Source organism: Lynx canadensis, chromosome D2 (genome assembly GCF_007474595.2).
Source record: "Lynx canadensis isolate LIC74 chromosome D2, mLynCan4.pri.v2, whole genome shotgun sequence".
Classification (NCBI taxonomy): domain Eukaryota; kingdom Metazoa; phylum Chordata; class Mammalia; order Carnivora; family Felidae; genus Lynx; species Lynx canadensis.
In genome coordinates, this window is record NC_044313.2 from 40,793,157 (window position 1) to 40,811,138 (window position 17,982).

Below are 17,982 nucleotides of genomic sequence, written 5' to 3' on the forward strand. Positions count from 1 at the left end.
GGAAGAGGGAAAGAGAGGATCTCAAGCAGGCTCCATATTGTCAGTGCAGAGCCCTATGCAGGGCCCGAACTCACGAACCATGAGCTTATGACCTGAGCCAAAATCAAGAGTCAGGTGCTTAACCAACTAAGCCACCCAGGCATGCCCACTGTATTTAAAAAAATTTTTTTTAGTGCTTGTTTTTGAGAGAGAGAGAGAGACAGAGGGTGAGCAGGGGAGGGGCAGAGAGAGTCAGGGACACAGAATCTGAAGAAGGCTCCAGGCTCTGAGCTGTTTGAGCTCTGATTCAGGGCTCAGACTCACAAACCATGAGATCATGACCTGAGCTGAAGTCCGATGCTTAACCGACTGAGCCACCCAGGCGCCCCTCGTATTTTTTTTAATTGGCGATACGTGGATAATCTTATTTGTGCCTTGTCACTGGCTTCCCAGCACTATGGGGTCACCTCGCATTGTTCTGTGGCATTCATTTCTACAGCATCAGGATGCCATTGCACACATGGATCAGAACTGGTTGAGCCTGACTCTGTGGTGGGCTTTGTCCTCACACATGACCTCTCCGTGACCACTTCTGGACATAAATCTCTGCATACTTTGTGAGTGTACCCAAGAGAGAAAGTTTTGGCAGCCGTACTACTGGGATAAAAAGTATGAACATTTTTTTTTTTAAAGTTTGCTACATATTGCCAAATAGTCCTCTTAAAAGCCTGGACCGATTTATGTTTCTACAAATACAATTAGGAAGAAATACAAATCGAACCAAAGAAATACGATTTTGACCGATGTAGGGGGTAAGAGTTTAGACGTGCAACAGGAGGCCGGAGCTGGGAAGGGCGTGGGGAGGAGGCTTTCGCCACATGAAACACCTCTTCTTCTGCACAGCAGGGGTTTGTGGAGCCCGGCTCCTTGGCCTCTGTGGTAAACCTTGGCTCCTTTTCTGGCTCTGATTTCTTCTCCCCTCTGTGTCCTTCAGACTCTCCCTGTACTCTCAAGACCTTGCTCAAGATGTTTCACTAAAGCAAACCAAATAATGTCTCCTCTTTCCGGCCATTCCCTCTTCCTCAGTCCCGTTCAGGTGCCCACAGACACCACATGAATTCTCTGCTCCAGCCCCATGCACTGCACCAGGATCCTTCTGGACAAGGCTGCCCGAGTGCCCCTTCATCTTCCCACCACACACTGCAGCCATCATATACTCTGCTTTAGGCTTCCCAACCCTTTTCATTCAATTCTTTCCTAGCTAGGTGTTTTATCAACAGAAAGCAACTCCTAGGCTGGGCTTTACCTCTCCTCTCCCACTCCCCATAGAGAAATCATCTTTTAGGTCTGTGTTATCCCTGCAGACAACAATAACAGTGAACAAAAGCAAAACATGGTCGGATTCATTGCTTTAGGTTGCAAAGGCTCAGGCGAAGATTTGGTTCTCTGGCTCAGTCTGTGAGCCTGCCACCTATCCTAGTTCTGGAAGACAGTCCGCCTCGAAGGCTGCAAACACAGGCAGAGCCCAGGCTGGAGACGGTGAGGGTCACCACCTTGAAAAGGACATGTGCTGAACCTTCCTGAGGCAGTGGAGTTACAAGGATGTGGAGTTAGTACAGCCAAGCTTGCTCGTCTTGCTACTGTATTGTGTAAGTTTGACAGGGGGTTGGGGCAGGGAGCAGGAAGAAGGAAACAAAAGGTACTTATTATAGTTCAGGAACTAAGAGACAGCCTCTGTCATTTTCCATTTCACAAAGTGTTCTAGAATTTTACCGGTGGTCTTTTGTGACATTGCCACCAGGTGGAATGGTGTGCAGAAGACAAAGGCATGTCAGTGTCCCATTTCTCATTTCATCGGCTATGAGCTCCAAGGAAGATCCATCATTTCACTGCCATCAGCAAAGGACACCATTACCTGTGGTGCCAAGACACCTAACCAAAGGTGAGCCATGGTTTTTAGCTTTTTATTTGTTTATGTGCTTGTCTTATGTAGTTGTCTTTTATTTTTCCACTTCTGACTTATTATTTCATTTAACTTGAGAATTTGTGTATACTCCTACACTGTTTTTTCTTCTTTTTTAAAATTTTTATATATATTTTTTTATTTGAATATAGTTGACACATGATGTTATGTTAGTTTCAGGGGTACAACATAGTGATTCAACATCTGTATACGTTATGCCACACGTGTGGCTGCCGTCCGACCCCATACAATGCTAGTACAATGCCATTGACTGGGTTCCCTACATTGTGCCTTTTATTCTCATGACTTATTCTTTCCATAAGTGGAAGCCTGTATCTCCCACCCCCTTCACCCACAGACCTAAAAATACCAATAACTGTCAAACGCATTACAGATTGCAAAGACGTTTTACCCGTTGTCTCATTCCCACAAAGACCCCATGTAGTAGCCATTGCTTCCATTTACAGATGAAGAATGGACGTGTGCAGTGAGGGAGTAGCCTGCAGACTAGGGGGAGTTCGTGACAGCTTGCTGGAGCCACCCCAAGCGGGCACGGAGCAGGTCCCGTGAATGCCCGACACACTGCCAGGATCAGACCCTGACCCAGGGCCCTGACTCGGAAGACAAGCTCTTTCCTCTGAAGGGGAAAAGAAAACAAAAGTAACCAAAAAGCAGTAACAACAAAAGCCTTAGTTCTGGCTGACTTAGAAGGCATTTACCTGAAAAACCAGTAATTTGTGTAATTTGAAGTTAAAAATGTAAGCATTAGCAAGGTAGCCAAGTTATTACTGCATACCCATGGCATAAACATGAAGCTGTACGTGTATTAAAAGTGGAAGCATATCCAACAGAAGTTACCTCGAGATGCTGAAATTGAGCGGCTTTACTTTCATAAGGTTTTACAAATCTGCATTTTAAAATGTATTTATCTCCTTCTGTATTTTCTTCCTTAAAATATTGATTTTGGGGCGCCCGGGTAGCTCATTCGGTTAAGTGTCCGGCTTCAGCTCAGGTCATGATCTCGCGGAGCGTGGGTTCCAGCCCCGTGTCGGGCTCTGTGCTGACAGCTCAGAGCCTGGAGCCTGCTTTGGATTCGGTCTCCCTTTCTCTCTGCCCGTTCCCCCACTCATGCTTGGTCTCCTTCTGTCTCTCGAAAATGAATAAATGTTAAAAATTTAAAAGAAATATTGATTTTGTTTATGCTTATCTGTGTTTTATGATTTTCATATTCTTTATTTTCTAATTTAAATGATGTCCTTTTACAAATAGTCTAACTGGAAATACACTGAGTAGCAGAACTTCAGGCAATTTTTAATTTTCTACTTATCTGCATTTGATAATTATTTTAAACCCATTTATTGTTGAAAGTAAATGATCTTTTTTCTTTTGGTTTTTCAGTAAACAAAACAGTGGTGGTATCCATCTATTTAAAGTTTTTGTGGTTAACTGCATTTTTATTTTAAACTGTTTGATTTTGCTTTTTTGTACTTTTCAAAATGCATAGTGGTTGGATTAATTTTGCATTTCAATTTTTTTATTTGTTAGTTATTTTCTTTATTTCCTAACTTTTCTTGGGTAGCGCAATTTAGAGGATGTTTATTTCTTTATTTCTATGTATGCATTTTCAAATTTTTCTACAATGTTATTATTTGCATAATAGTTTTCATATTTAAACTTGTTGCCAATTTCCTCAATTTCTGGGAATGTAATTTAAAGAAAAAACAAACAAAAAGATTATAAATGTACAAATACATTCATTGCAACCTTATTCACAATAGTGCCAAGCCGGAAACAACAGGAAAAGCAAAGTCCACTAGATTCAGTATTTCCACATTCAGTCGAAAGATAGACTTTAGAAATTACACATCAGCCTTTGATGTAATATTAATAGAGGAAAAAGTGACTATAGGATTGTATGGTTTTTCCGAGCATGGTTGTTGTAACTTAATAGTGTAAAAAGGGCACAAAAAGAAAACTACAAGAACTAATTAAATTCAAGTAAACAGGGAAAAGATCGCTCTCTCACAAATCAAAGAGCTGGAAAAGGTATTTGGACAAACAACAAGGAAATCAAATGATATTTCACAGGACTCACTCAATGCTTTATATAAAAGTAAGATTATTTGTCCCTTAAAAGAGGCAAACATGGCTTTTGTTCCCTGTTAGCAGGGACAGCCACTTACCGGGGGTGGCCATGGACAGCCTGCTCTGCCTGGTAACTAAGTGCCCCAAGGCCCATGAGCTGCTGGGGGAGGCCAGGAGGAAAGCCCCAGGCAGGCCAGGGTCCCTCTGGGGCAGCTAGCTGGCCTGGAAGTTTGGGGTGTCTGGTTTCAGCTATTGTGTTCCCACTTTGCAGGCTGGCCTCAAGATTATGCTAATTAACTCCAGGTCCCGGGTCTCCTGTTGCCTGGTGACAAAGTTTCACAGTTGAGGAGGAGGAACTGGCATGAACAGGGTAAGTTTTTCTCTGGTGATGGCCCTGCATTTATCGATTTACTTGAACTTTGCCCAACAACCCACGGCTTCAAACTCTGCTTTTTGCTTTCCTCCTTTGAGTAAGCAACTTTGGAAATGGCCGGTTCTCCCGGTAGGTATGCTTTATTTACAAACCCCAGACGCGAGCTAATTCATTATTTAGGAGAGGAGGAAGCTGGCCCTGAGCCCCAGGCAGGAAGGGCAGCTAGTAGGGGACCCAGCTGGGGACCCAGCAGGGCTTTCTTGGGTGCCTGGGGCCATGGCTCAGCTTGGTTAGGTCGGTGTGTGAGTCTGGGCCTTTGGAGTCATGCTCGGGTCTCTTGCCAAAGTCTGAGTCTGAATTGAGAAGGTAAAATTTGCTGCTCCTACAAGCAGGCGAGACTAGTGTTTGAACTGCTGCTGAACCCCACCGGTGACTGACCCCTCAAAGAAACTGCGGTGGGGGTTCTCTTCGCTCATGAGGCTGGAGCCTGATTACTGCTGACTGTGGTAGCTTTGGGAGCACAATCCATCTTTTGAAAAGTCTGGAGGCAAACCCTTGCCACAAGTTATCCTGAACACTGGGATCCATTAACAAGTAAAGTCCTAGGTGGGGCTGGGCCTTTCGAGGAGAGACTCTTCAAGGAACACACTAGAACACATTCCTTATGTCCTAAATGGGAAAAGGTAGGTGACTTTGGACAGGCTACTTGGCCTCTCTGAGCCTTAGTCCCACGTATGTCCCATGGAGATGAAGATCAGTGCATCAGGTGGTTGTAAGAATTCCTTAGGATATCTGTAAAATTTCTGGCCCATAGTAGGTGGTCAATATAATCCATACACACAATCTGAAAGCAGAAACTTCAAATGTGTTAAAAACTGTGCAGTGTCGTTGCTTTGCAAAGGGTCTGGCACATAGTAGGCTCTCAATACATTTGTGAATCGTATGTGATATTATGTGAACCAAGTACTGAACACTGACTCCTTGGGATAAAACGGGGAGTCAGAAAGGTTAGGAAATGTGTACAAAGTCACATATCTAGGGAGAGACAGAACTGCGACTGGTCTCCAAGCCAGGGTGACTCGTATGTTTTCTGGGCTTGAGCCTCAGCCTGCAGAGGAGAAGGGAGGTACTGAGACAGCCACCGCCCACTCTGCAGAGCACCTGAACCCCCACGGTTGTCTAGAGACCAATTTTTAGGGCCTAGTGCTTGGTGGCTTCAATTTCCTCTTGGGGATCCTAGGTTCTCCTACTGTTGCTGACGAGAGGTGGGCGTGCTTTCTCCATCCACCCATCATCTGGGCGATGGGAAAGCCAAACTAGGTGATGTTTCCTGGTCCCTGGTGTCCCTAGAACACAAGGTGTGCACTGAAACATGCCCCCCTCCAAACAGGCATGGCGGGTTCCCCTGCCACATCATCCATCGCCAGCTTTCCGTCCACAGCCAATTCAGTTCATTGCCAACCTCCAATTTCCTGCCAGTCTACATCATAGATATCATCTGGGCCCCCAGAGCTGGGTCTGGTAACACGCACATGCTTTCTTTGCTGTGAGGAGTGAGTCTTAAGGATGGGGCTTAACCTCAATGTAGTGAAAGTCCCCTCAGATTCCAGCTCAGTTTAGGCTAGTGTCTGGAAAATACGATGAGTCAGCAGCTTTCTTGTCAGCCCAGAGGGCCAAATTTATCACAGGATGTTGTCAAATCAAAGTTCCAGGGAAAAGCCAAATGGCAGTTCGGCCCTCAGACAAGAAAACTGAGCAGATGCTGGCTCTGCTTGACCAGCATGTGACTGTGACAGGCGACATGCTCTGGAGGCTCACGAGGTGCTTTCTCGGTAAAGTGGGATGGGTGAATTAAATGAGACAATACATGTGATGCCCTTGGACATAAAATAAGCACTCAACACGTATAGAAACATGTATACAAAATGCCAGCCTGCTCTTGCCTTTTCTCTTTGACCCACGTAGGTGACCCAGAAGACCCTTCCATTGGTTCTGCTCCCACCACATATGGCGAATATGCACCGTCCTCCTCCTGCCCACCCCCTTGGTGCACACCACCTTCTTCTCCTGCCTGCAAGTGGCTGTCTTTGTCTACTCTTCCCTCCCTACCTCTGCAGACTTCCCAGCAGCTGGGGTGACGCCTCTAAACTTCACATGCTCCACCTCATGCAGCCCTGCAGCCCCTGGCCAGCTCTCTGTCGTTATCTTGCACCTTCTTTCTGTCCCTACTCCAGCCCCCTTGGCTTCTCCTTTCTCTTAAACACCACAAGCACCCCTCCCCCCCATAGGACTTTGCACCTAGTGCACCTTTTCTGCGGTGCTCTTCTCCAAATCCTCCCATGTGACTTCATCGAGTGTCACCTCAAATGTCACCTGAGATGACTTCCCCGACCTTCTCAGTCTAAATTTGGCCACCTCCTCCCCAATATTCTCTTCCCGACCCTTGGCATTCCCTTTGACATCTACCAGTTTTGATTTTTTGCAGAACATCTACACCAACTGAACTGAGCTCGAGTCTTTTTGGTTTTGTTTTGTTATTATTGATTGACTTGCTTTCTCCGAAAATCGTCGTTTCATGAGAAACACAGCAATGTCTGCCTTGTTCACTGTGTATCTTCCGACCTGACCTTGACCTATAGAATGACTCAAATACAAGTGTTGAATGAATGCATGAATGAATGGGCAAGTGAGTAGCTTGGGCTGTAGCAGGCTCTAGAGGTTAAAAGTGGACAAAGGTATAATTGTATCTTCTAATTGTTGCTATGTTTTTTGTTTTGTTATTAGTATTATCATTAATCATTTGTGTTTAAAAGGTTGCAAAGGCTTTTGTCCTTGGGAATCTGCAAAGATCGGTCCGCAAGTCTTAAACCTGGTATCGATGACTAGTGGGGAGTGTCCTAGGGCTACTCAGTGGAGAGAAGCAATCACTACGGTGCTGTTTGGTAGATCTAACAGTATTTACCATCATAAAGGCACTTAGCACTTGCTCCACACTGGCCACTCAATGTATACTCATCCCTACATTTACTTTTCAAAACAACCTACAATTTTCTGACCCGTTTTGCTGACCAGTAAACTGAGCTCATGATTAAAACCAGGCTGGCGGTAAAGATGGGGTGGAGCCCAGTTCTAATGGCCTCAAAGCCTCTGTGGTCCCTGCTTCTATTAGTGACTGCCTTCTATTAAGTACCTTTATACACGACAGGAAGGGAACAGACAAAATGGCTCCCACCTGGGCACCATCCCTATCTGGAAAATGCCAAAGAGCTGCCCCACCCTAAACCAAGTGCTGCTGGCTGTCATTATGGCCATTCTTCCTACCATTTCCAGCAAGTTGTATCTATCTGCCTAAAATCAGAAAAGGGGTGACTGTGCGGAATACTTCAGTAATAATTTCAAGCAAGCCCAATAAAGACTCAAGGAGGAGTGGGAAATCTGAATTCAGGAAATATTTCTATAGAAAAAAATAAGATTAGAAGCCAACAGCATTTTTGAAAGACATGTGCCTAACATACAAGCCATGAGCCCCAAACCACCCTTTTGCACCCTTTAACCTCAGCATCCCTTTAAAAATTAGACCCTGATCTTTCCAGTGGCCTCCCCCTCTGGATGGAGAAAAGTTAGCCACTTTTTAAATAAATATCCTCCCCTACATCGCATCATAGTTTGGGCCACCAACACATAAAAGGCCATGTGGTTTTTATATCATGCTCATCTGTGCTTGATCAGGGTTTTCAGTGCAGTGGAGGGCTTGCTGGCTCTGAGGGAACATCTCTGGAGGGAACAAGAATGGCTCCCTCCCCCTGCCCCTCCTCCACCACCACTGTCAGCATGGCCAAGCATGGGGCTGCCTGGAAACTGGGCTCTCTGCCTCCCGCTTAAGTCGTATGTCTGCAGGTGGTGGGGCGCTTTTCGGTGCTCCCCCACCTCCATCTGCAACTGCCACCAGGCAAATCGAGGCTCTCAACTCACAAGCGACACCATCACCATCCATCACCAAGGCTCCCATTCACTAGGCACCTGTCACACCCTGGCCTTTTCCTCCTACGCAATCTTCTCATTGCCCCACTCTACCTGAGGAGAACGAGGCTCAGAGAAGGACTATGGCTTCTCTTACACATTAGGAGGAAGTAGGAATTCAGGATGTGAGCCAGGCTGGTCCACCCCCAAAACTGTGGCTCTCTGTATATGTGGTCCCTCCTTATCTTTGTCTGGGGAATATTTTCTCAGATTTTCCTCTTTGATTCAAATATGCTCAATATTTTAAAATCTTTCTTGCGCACACACACACACACACACACACACACACACACCACGTCTATTTTAAACAGGGTGATATGAGTGGTTTTACAGAACTCATGCGATTGAAAAGGAAGTGTGTGTGTGTGTGTGTGTGTGTGTATGAGTGTGGGTGAATGTGTTTGTAACTTTCTTAATTAGAAATAGATTCTGTAGATACAGAATCTTGCAGATAATTTGGAAACTACCCAGGCATTTAAGGAAGTAAAAATAACCCGATACCATAATACCCAGAGGGCATTCTTGTTAATATTTGGATGTTCTTCCAACTTTTTCTCTGTGGGCTTGCATGCATGCTCCTGAGAGCGCTGATGTAATATGTGCATGTAACATGTTCTTCATAACATTATATCTCAAAAGATTTCCTTTCAGCATTTCTGAAAAATGATGTTTTTGTTTTGTTTTAGTTACTGTTGAGTATCCGTTTCATTCTATGACTGCACAGTAATTATTTAATCAGTTGTCCATTGTTAGATATGTGGATTGTGTCCACTTGTTTTTATTATTTTAAGTGGCACTGCCATAAACATATTTATACAGAACGTTTTGTTCTTATTTCTTGAAGGGAAATGCTTAGAAGTGGCATCTGTGCTTCCTGGATAGCCGGGGGGCCTGTCCCTTCCGGGATGGTCAGCCCCATCTCCTCAGACCTCCTGCTTGATTCCATTGCTCTACCTTTGCACTTGTTCATTCCTACTTTTAGAAGCTTTTCTTTCTCTTTGACCTAACCCAATTAAAATTTCATTTGCTGTACTACTAACCCGCTTTCCAGTCTCCCTGCACACTTAATCTCACAGCCAAAAAGTTGATCACACCATTGTATGCAGCTATTTGGAAAGCCTTCCTATCTTCAAGTGTGCCCCGCCCAGGGCTGGGTACACACTTGGTGACTAATAAATATTTGGTGTGAAAGTAACATCTTTCCCCTGTAGGCTTCTCCCTTAAAAAATAGTCTGCATGTTCTAGAAGTCCTTTCAAAGTAGGTGGAAAAACAGTGGGTCAAGAGGATTACATAGCAGCTGTTAAAAGCTGTGGAATCTGGGACAAAGCTGACCCCTTTCTGAGGTCAAGGGAACTGGAACGACCTTGTTAAGCACTACAATTCATTCATTCAACCAATACTGACTGAGGGCCTCCTGTCTGCCAAGCACTGGGAATTTAGAGTCTAGTGAGGGAGGAGAGCAAGGGACAGACAATAAAAATAAGCTTAATAAGTAAGTCTACCATAAAATATATTTAGGTGTTAAGTGTTATGGAAGAAAGTGCAGCAGGTGTCCCTGGGTAGCTCAGTCGGTTGTGTCTGACTTTGGCTCAGGTCATGATCTCACGATTTGTGAGTTTGAGCCCCACATTGGGCTCTGTGCTGACAGCTCAGAGCCTTTTTGGGATTCTCTCTCTTCCCCTCCCCCACTTGCACATGCACTCTCTCTCTCAAAATAAATAAATAAACCTCAAAAAAAAAAAAAAGTATTGCAGAGCAAGAAGGATCCATGCATGTTGGGGCTTAGTTTGCATCATTCATTGGGGGATCAGAAAGGTTGAATTGAAAAGGTAGAATTTACCCAAAACCTTGAAGAAGATCAACAGGTCAGTCCACTAAATACCTGAGAGAAGAACCTTCCAGAATAATGGAGCAGCTGGAACAAAGGCTATAGAGAAGAATTGTGGGGGCAGTTAGAGGAATGGCTGGGCTGGGTGGTGGATATGGAGTAAGCATGGGGGCGAGTGGTGGGGAGTCCCTCAGAGAGGCAGTGGGTCAGGCCATGGGGCCACTAGAAGGTCTCCAGCCCTTACTTGGGTGAAACAGGAGTCACTAGAGGGCTGTGAGCCAAGGAGTAACATGGTGGCTGTGGTAAAAGAAGTCCCCTGGCTGATGTGTTGAGAAGAGATTGCATAGGGTAAAGACAGGTGCAGGAAAACAAGGTAGGAAGCCACTGCAAATGGCCAGTGGCAAACGGTAGGGACTCAGCCCAGGGTGGCTCTTGGGCAGGTGGTGAGAAATGGTAGGATTCTGGATCTACATTGAGCACAGAGTCCACAGGATTTCCCGATGGACTGAACATGGCGTATAAGAGGAAAAGGGGTACTGAGCATGGGGCCACAGTTTGGTGCCTGACACACAAGATGCTGTTGCTGACAGCCTGGTCAGAGAAGGCTATGGGTGCAGCGGGTCGACAGCGAGCTTGGTTTTGGACACAGTGTGTTTCGGTGTCTTTACACCGTCCAAGTAGATATGCTAAACAGGCAGAAAGAAGGATATGTAAGTCCAGGATCGAGGGTGAAGTCTTGGTAAGAAACAAAAACTGGGGAGTCATGTATTTAAAGCAATGAGACTCAGTGACATCACCAAGGTATCAAGTGTAGACAGAGAAAAGGCAAGTGACTTGGCTCTGCTCCCCAGGGAACCCATGGCAGACACGGTTCAAATCCAGCCTGGTCAACCCTCTGCCACATCTGGTTTATTTCCACTGTCCCCTGGTGCCCCCACTCAGTGGGGTCCTGCACATGGTAGCTTCCTGATGGACCCCCGGCCCTATCTGAGGGCCCACACTCCACGGCGAGGTACCAGCCCAGGATAACACTGTGGGTGATGCCAGCCGGGAGGCTGCATTGCCTTCTGTATCAGGTAGAAATTAGAGAGGACACGGGCTTGTCTGTGATCACCCTGGGGGAAGTGTAGGCACTGGCCTTCTTTCTTTAGTTTGACAGGCCTTAGGGTTTTTCTCAAAACAGCTAGAGTATAATTTGGAAAATGAGCCATAGCCTATCTGCTCTCATTCTTTTTTGCTGATTTTGTTTTTGTGCCTCTGGTCTGCCTGCCTTCCTTTCTCCTCTCCCTCCCTCCCACCTTGCCTCCTCTATTTCCTTCCTTCCTTCCATCTTCTCCCCTCCTTCTCCCTTCTGCTTATCCGTTGCCTTCCCTCTGCCACAGGGCCTTTCCATCTGATGTTTTCTCTATCCAAAATACTCTCCCCATCTCCCTGGATCCTCACTTCCTTCAGTCTCTGCCCAAATGTTTTCTTCTCAAAGAGGCCCTTCCTGGTTACTGTCCCCAGAAGTGTATGTCTCCCCTAGGAACATCTCTGCCTCTTTTGTCCCGACTCTTTCTTCTCCAAGCACTCATGGCCACCTGGCATCGTGTGCCTCTTTGCTTTTGTTCATCTCCTTCTTCACTCTGCTTGCTGTATAAAACCACGCCTCGTCCATGGCAGTTGTCCAGGACATACTGTTAATGAATAAATGAATCCAAAAGGGCCATGGGAAGTTCAACTGCTCCCTTATGGTTGATCTTCAGGGCTTCCCTTTGAAGAATCTCACAGCTTCACATGGGGGCATCTATAGCCCCCTTGGAGCTAGGGGCTTTCCTATAGCAGACGGAGGCACCACACCAGGGTACCTGCCAGTGATTACGGGGTCTGTGCCATTGTTCACCCCTCAGCAAGTCCTCCCTGGGGCCAGATGGGGTACAGAAGAAATGCACACACACAGGGCAGTTGAGGAGAACTACCCCCCATCTCCATGACCCTGGGAGGCCTGTGCCTCAAGGAGCTATGTATGTCTCCTTGTGCTGCAGGAGAAAGTCATCTGAAGTCTGCACCTGGGTAGGCAGGGATCCCAGTAAGGACACTGGGCTGTGAAGCATGACTCCACTGTTGATCAGTGAGGCTGTCCTCATCATGCCACTAATCCCCTCTCCCCCAACACGCAAAGCCACAACATATGCCTCCAAGGCTCACTCACCCTCACCCCACCTTCAGAAGCAGCCATTTTTAACATCTTATTCACAGAAGTGGGAGCTGAAGCTCAGTGAGGCTCAAGAGACTGGTCGAGGTCACCTGGATGGTAAATGGGGAGATGGGCGGCCACCCATGTGGGTCCAAAGCCCCTGTCCTTTTCATCCTTCCAGGCTGCTTTTCTGAGCCCACTTCCTTATCTGCAAGGGAGGCCGAGGCTGTGAGGAGAAACTGCAATACCTGCTATGTGGCCACAGCAGTATTTAAACCACATTGGCTGAAATTGAATTCAGACTCGTCTCTTGAGGTTTCGAGGTGCCAGGACTCACTGGTTCCTCCGCTTTCCTGGGTGGGGAGGTCGGCTTGTGCATTTTGAATGTGTTAGTTGATGAACAAGGCATTTCTAGTCTGTTAAACTAATAATCTTAATATTTTATTTTAATTGTAAGGCACCTATTCCCTTTTGTTCCTTTAACAAATCCAATTAAAACAGAGTACATTCAGAATTACAAAATAGATGCTATTAAACCAATAAGAAATCATAATCTTTTGTTATTGGGCCATGTGACCCCCTGGGAACTTTTGCTCCAAATAAAAGTTGAATTCTTATTATCCGCCAGGGGAAGGGGGCAGTTTGACAGATAACGACTTCCCAGGCAGCACATGTACAGAGCCTCGCTGTTGCTAAGGACAAAGAAGTAAATAATATTAAGGGTAAACAAAGCTACACGTGCGTAATATCCCAGTAAGATACTTAGAGCTGCGTTGATCAGATTAACCAGATAACTGCCACATGAGGTGAACTTGATAACTTCCACACAGACACTCTGTTTGCTGCAGCCCTGATGTCATGGAAAGAACACTCCACCCAGAAAGGGGAGCCGTTTGAGCTTGGATAAAATACTTCATGCCCCACTCTGCCCCACAGCGTCCTTATCTCAGGGTAGGAGGAATAGTCCCACCTCAAAGGAGAGTAGTGAGGACTGAATGGAATGGCAAATGGGAGGTCGCTTTGTGGAGGAGAAGGCATGATGTGCCTCTAAGGGCTCAGCACGCGTGTGGGGAGGGGTGGAGGGGTGGACAGCATCATGTGATCGACACATGGAGATGGCCTCCTGTCTGGGAATGTCAGGTGTGCATGTTATAGGGGTTAGATTTTAGTGAGCCCACATGGTGAAAATCAAACTTCTGGTGGTCTGCATACAGTCTCTCGGGGCCCCTACACAGCCAGCAGCGCACCCCCCCCCCGGGCAGAAGAGGGCCCCAAATTGTGGTGAGCACCCAGGAATGTGGTGGGTTGTTTCCAGACCATGCTGGATGAAAACCTTTATCTTTACGTTCTTGACAAATTCAGGGTAGCAAGAAGCTCACACTGAGGGGGTGCTGGGGGACTAGCACAGCTGAGGGACAATAGATTCCCATCTCCATCACCACCTGCTTGGGGGCACATGCCTATTAGGTAAACTGTGGTGGCATATGTGTACCCTTTAAACTCTCTCTCTCTCTCTCTCTCATCGTCAATCTCCAAGCTCTTAACAGTTAAATGATTCCACTAATGCTATTATAATACCTTTAAAATTCATCTTATTCAGAGATACATATCCATGTATGTATCTAGGAGAACGAACACCCTGCACATTAGCCCCTGGCCAATACAATGAGCAGGCAATGGCCTGAAATGGTTTCTTCGGGGGCCCCAATTTGCATGTGGTGCCTCCAAAAGGTCAGTGGGACATCTGTGTTATTGACCTGGCAGGGACTTTGGCCAAAGTTTGGTCAGCTACTTCAGCTGGGGAGTCCACTCCGTTCCCCTTAAGCTGCTTGCAGGTTAATCCTGCTGCATTGCACTTCCCTGGCTAACCCATGCTAAGTCAGAATGGGCCTAAATGAATGTCTGGCCACCCAGAGTCTGCGACTCTGTGACATATCTTTGTTCCTACCTCGGACACCCCATAGGTGACCAAACCCGGCAGCACACCTTTTGGGGGACATGAGGGGCAAGCAGCCTTAATTTCTGGTACAGGTGTCTTTTGCCCCAGGAGTGCTAGGATTCCAAAATGTCTTCTTCTCCTTGGAGTCAGAGGGCTGGCAACGTGTCCCCACCCACTTGTCCGCCACCAAGGATAAGCAATTCTTACTGCTAGAGCAAAGGCACCAGAAGAGAGAGAAGAAAGGCAAGATAGCGTAGCACAAAGATCATAAGCTTTGGTATCAGACAAATCTAGGTTTGCTTTGGCTGTGCTGTGTTGTCTGTGTTACCTTGGGGAAGACACCTGACTTCTCTGAGCCTCGGTTCTCTTATTTTCAAACTCAGAATGATACTTGGCATAGTCGCTGTGTAGATATAGGAAGGGCCCGGCAGCGTGTCCCCAGTAGTTACTTTGGACCAGCTAATTCTGTAAAACGGGTAGAGGGAGCACACAGATCCTGGCCCAGAATGGGCATTAGACAAAATGGCAATTCTTTTCCCCCGGTGAAATTACACCTGAGTCAAACATTAGTGCCTATTTTAGAGACCTGGCTAGAGGTTCCAGACAGATGCACTCCACAGACGCCCCCACAGTGACCACCCACATCTTCATCTGCCACATGGCTGCTTACGAGAAGGTACAGCACATTTTAGGAAGGGGTGGAGGCGACAGGGAATGATTTGGAGATACGTGGAAAGTCACGGCAGAAGTGAGGCTGGCCTCTTGCGTGCCTAGTGAATGGGTCTTCCGAGACTCAGGAGAGAAAATAAATGCAATGCCTTTGGCATGAGTGATTTTATTGAAGGAGGTTCACACCACTTCCCCTTAAGAGATGGCCCGCAAGCAAGAAATTTCTCACCCATACAGTATGAAACTTGCTGTGAAGTTAGTTCCAATACTGGCTATGAAATGGCAGGGTTTGGGGGTTTCAGTTCTACAGTGCGTCTTTCCTGTATCTCAGTGCATTAGTCAAAAGAGTGAAATAATTATTGCGAGATCACATTAGCAAGATGTTAAAGATATCAAATGTATACAAAATCAGTCTTAATTACAAATATAAAGACACATGAGTGCAAAGCACAAGATAAATTCTATTATCATAGTGATGATAACAACCTTACAACTGAAAAATGCCTGCAAGTATTTTGATGGTATTAAAATATAGGTTGCCATTACATTTTTAATTTAGATATCCATGGGGTGTCCCACCATGCTGTTTGATTCACAATGACTGGATAGAAAAATTAATTAAAAATTAGAGTCAACCAACTGGTCCAGTTTTTCCAAAGTACAAAAACCAATTGTTCAAGATAAAAAGACTCAGTACCTTGAAAAATGTTTTGTATTAGGCTTCTCAGCTATTCGTATGATATGAAATAGATTACTCATCTATCCATCCATTCATCTGCCTGTCTGCCCATCCATCCATCTATCTCTCCATCTATCTATCAACTTCTATCTCTTTTTCTGATTTCCAGCTTCCCTTGTGTGGGTTGTTGGTCTCACTCTGACATTAGAGGATTCTGTGAATTGATAACATCAGACCATCTAACCAGTTTTAGTTGAATCAAAAGATCATGAGTTTTACACTTCTTTTGCCGATACTTACTCTCCTGCTTAATGGGAAGAACTGGGCAGGATGCTGACCTTTCCAAGTTGAATGAGAGAAGGCATATAGTCCTGGTCTTTGGGGTCTTTGCAGGTCTTCCTGCACTGGTCTGCTTCTAGGGGCACTCAGCAGCATAGGGGGTCAGGATGGGCCTTGAGCAATATAATACACCTGCTCTTCATAACCAAGAGCAAGGGACCCAGCCAGGTAGGGTGGCCCTGAGGAAAAGTGTGAAGGTGGTGGGGGCTGATCACGTTTCACCTGGCCTGGGGCCATCTGGGGACCCAGATGTACCAGGGAGGAGGTACAGTGCATTATCTAGCCCCTGCTTTGCTTTGCGGGTAATTAATGGGCAGGCTCAGAGCCAAAGGGCCTGTTGGAGTAGTCCTTAATGGAGAAGTGTTCTGTGGGCAGCTCCGTGCTGTTCCCTTCCCATCACTCATCAGAGATGGAGGGCTTCTTACCAGGGTGTGGATGGGCTCTGGGGAGCAGGCTTAACGGGGCTCACCTGGGTGGATCTTCAGTCTACTGGAAGCATCCTTCTCATCCAGGGCCCCTCTAGCACATGCTTATTGTGTTTGGCCTTTCTGAGCTGAACTTCATCTTGAATATAAGAAATACAAAAGACAGCCCAGACTTTGGAGAGCTCAGGAGAATCAGGTGGTCAGAATCAGTAGCAATCTAGATTTTAGCTCTTTGAGCTCGGGGACTGGCCCTGTTTTTTGCTCACTTGTGTAACACAGAGCTTTGTCACATAACAGGCTCTCAATATACTTACTCTATGAGTGGATGAATGAATGGATGGATGGATGAATGCAGGAATAAGCACATGGATTTAGCTTAAATTGGTCCCAAAGAACTAATACAAGGATCATGAACAAAGGAAACTTTACTATTTGTTCAGAACCATGTGACAGAATTGTCCAATAAAATACAGAACTATGCAATGTGTGGGGCACATGTATACTAAAAATGTTCTGTTGTTTATCTGAAGCTCAAATTTACCTGGGAATTTGTAATTTTATTTGCTAAATCTAACAACATTATAATGTGGAAAGCAATTAATAAGCATTAAGATGAGAACACAGGATCCCTTGCTCTTCGTCAATCTTTTTTTAAATTTTTAACTGTTTATTCATTTTTGAGAGAGAGAGAGAGAGAGAGAGAAAGAGAGAGAGAGAGAGAGAGAGAGAGAGAGACAGAGAGAGAATCCAAAGCAGGCTCCAGGCTCCCAACTGTCAGCACAGAGCCTGATGCAGGGCTCGAACCCACAAACTACAAGATCGTGACCTAAGCCAAAGCCAGACACTTAACTGACTGAGCCACTCAGGCACCCCGGCCCATCTTTTTTTAAATTGGGATTTCAACTCAAGTGCAGTAGGGCAGTTTTTCTGACATGTGCCTCATGCATCGCTGTTCCCTGTGGGGATATGTACATGTACCGTAGCAATGCCACATGGTACACATTTGGATGCCTTTTACTGGACAGGACAGGGCTAAGTGGGGGCATAAAAAGTCACAGACTTTTAGTCCAAAACCAGGCTAAGCAGGCAGCCACAGTGAAAAGGACAGAAAGAGAATATGGAGTCCTAAATCTTTTTAAGTTAAAAAAAAAAAAAAAAACTGTAAAATTTCCTTTTTTTAGCGCACAGTTCTCTGGGTCCTGACATATGTACAGCTTCATTCCCATAAGCACCAGTCAGGATACAGAAGTTCCAGCACCCTGGAAGACTCCTTCCTGCTGCTCCCTTGTAGTCAAACCTTGCCCGCCCCTGATCCCTGGCAACCACTCATCTGTTTTCTGTACTATCATTGTGGCTTTTCCAGAATGCCGTATAAATGGAATCATTCATTATATAAGCATTTAAGATTGGCTTCTTTTATTCAGCAACATGCTTTTGAGATTCATCCAAGTTGTCCCATGTATCAATAGATTTGTCTTATGTTTAATAGTGTTCCATAATAAGGAT

General features: G+C 45.7%; 1 protein-coding gene across 7 annotated transcripts in view; it reads right to left on the minus strand.

The window, feature by feature from the left end:
- WDFY4 (WDFY family member 4) overlaps positions 1 to 17,982 on the minus strand; it is a 295,461-nt gene that overhangs the window by 43,320 nt on the left and 234,159 nt on the right. The gene's annotated exons all lie outside the window — the stretch shown is intronic.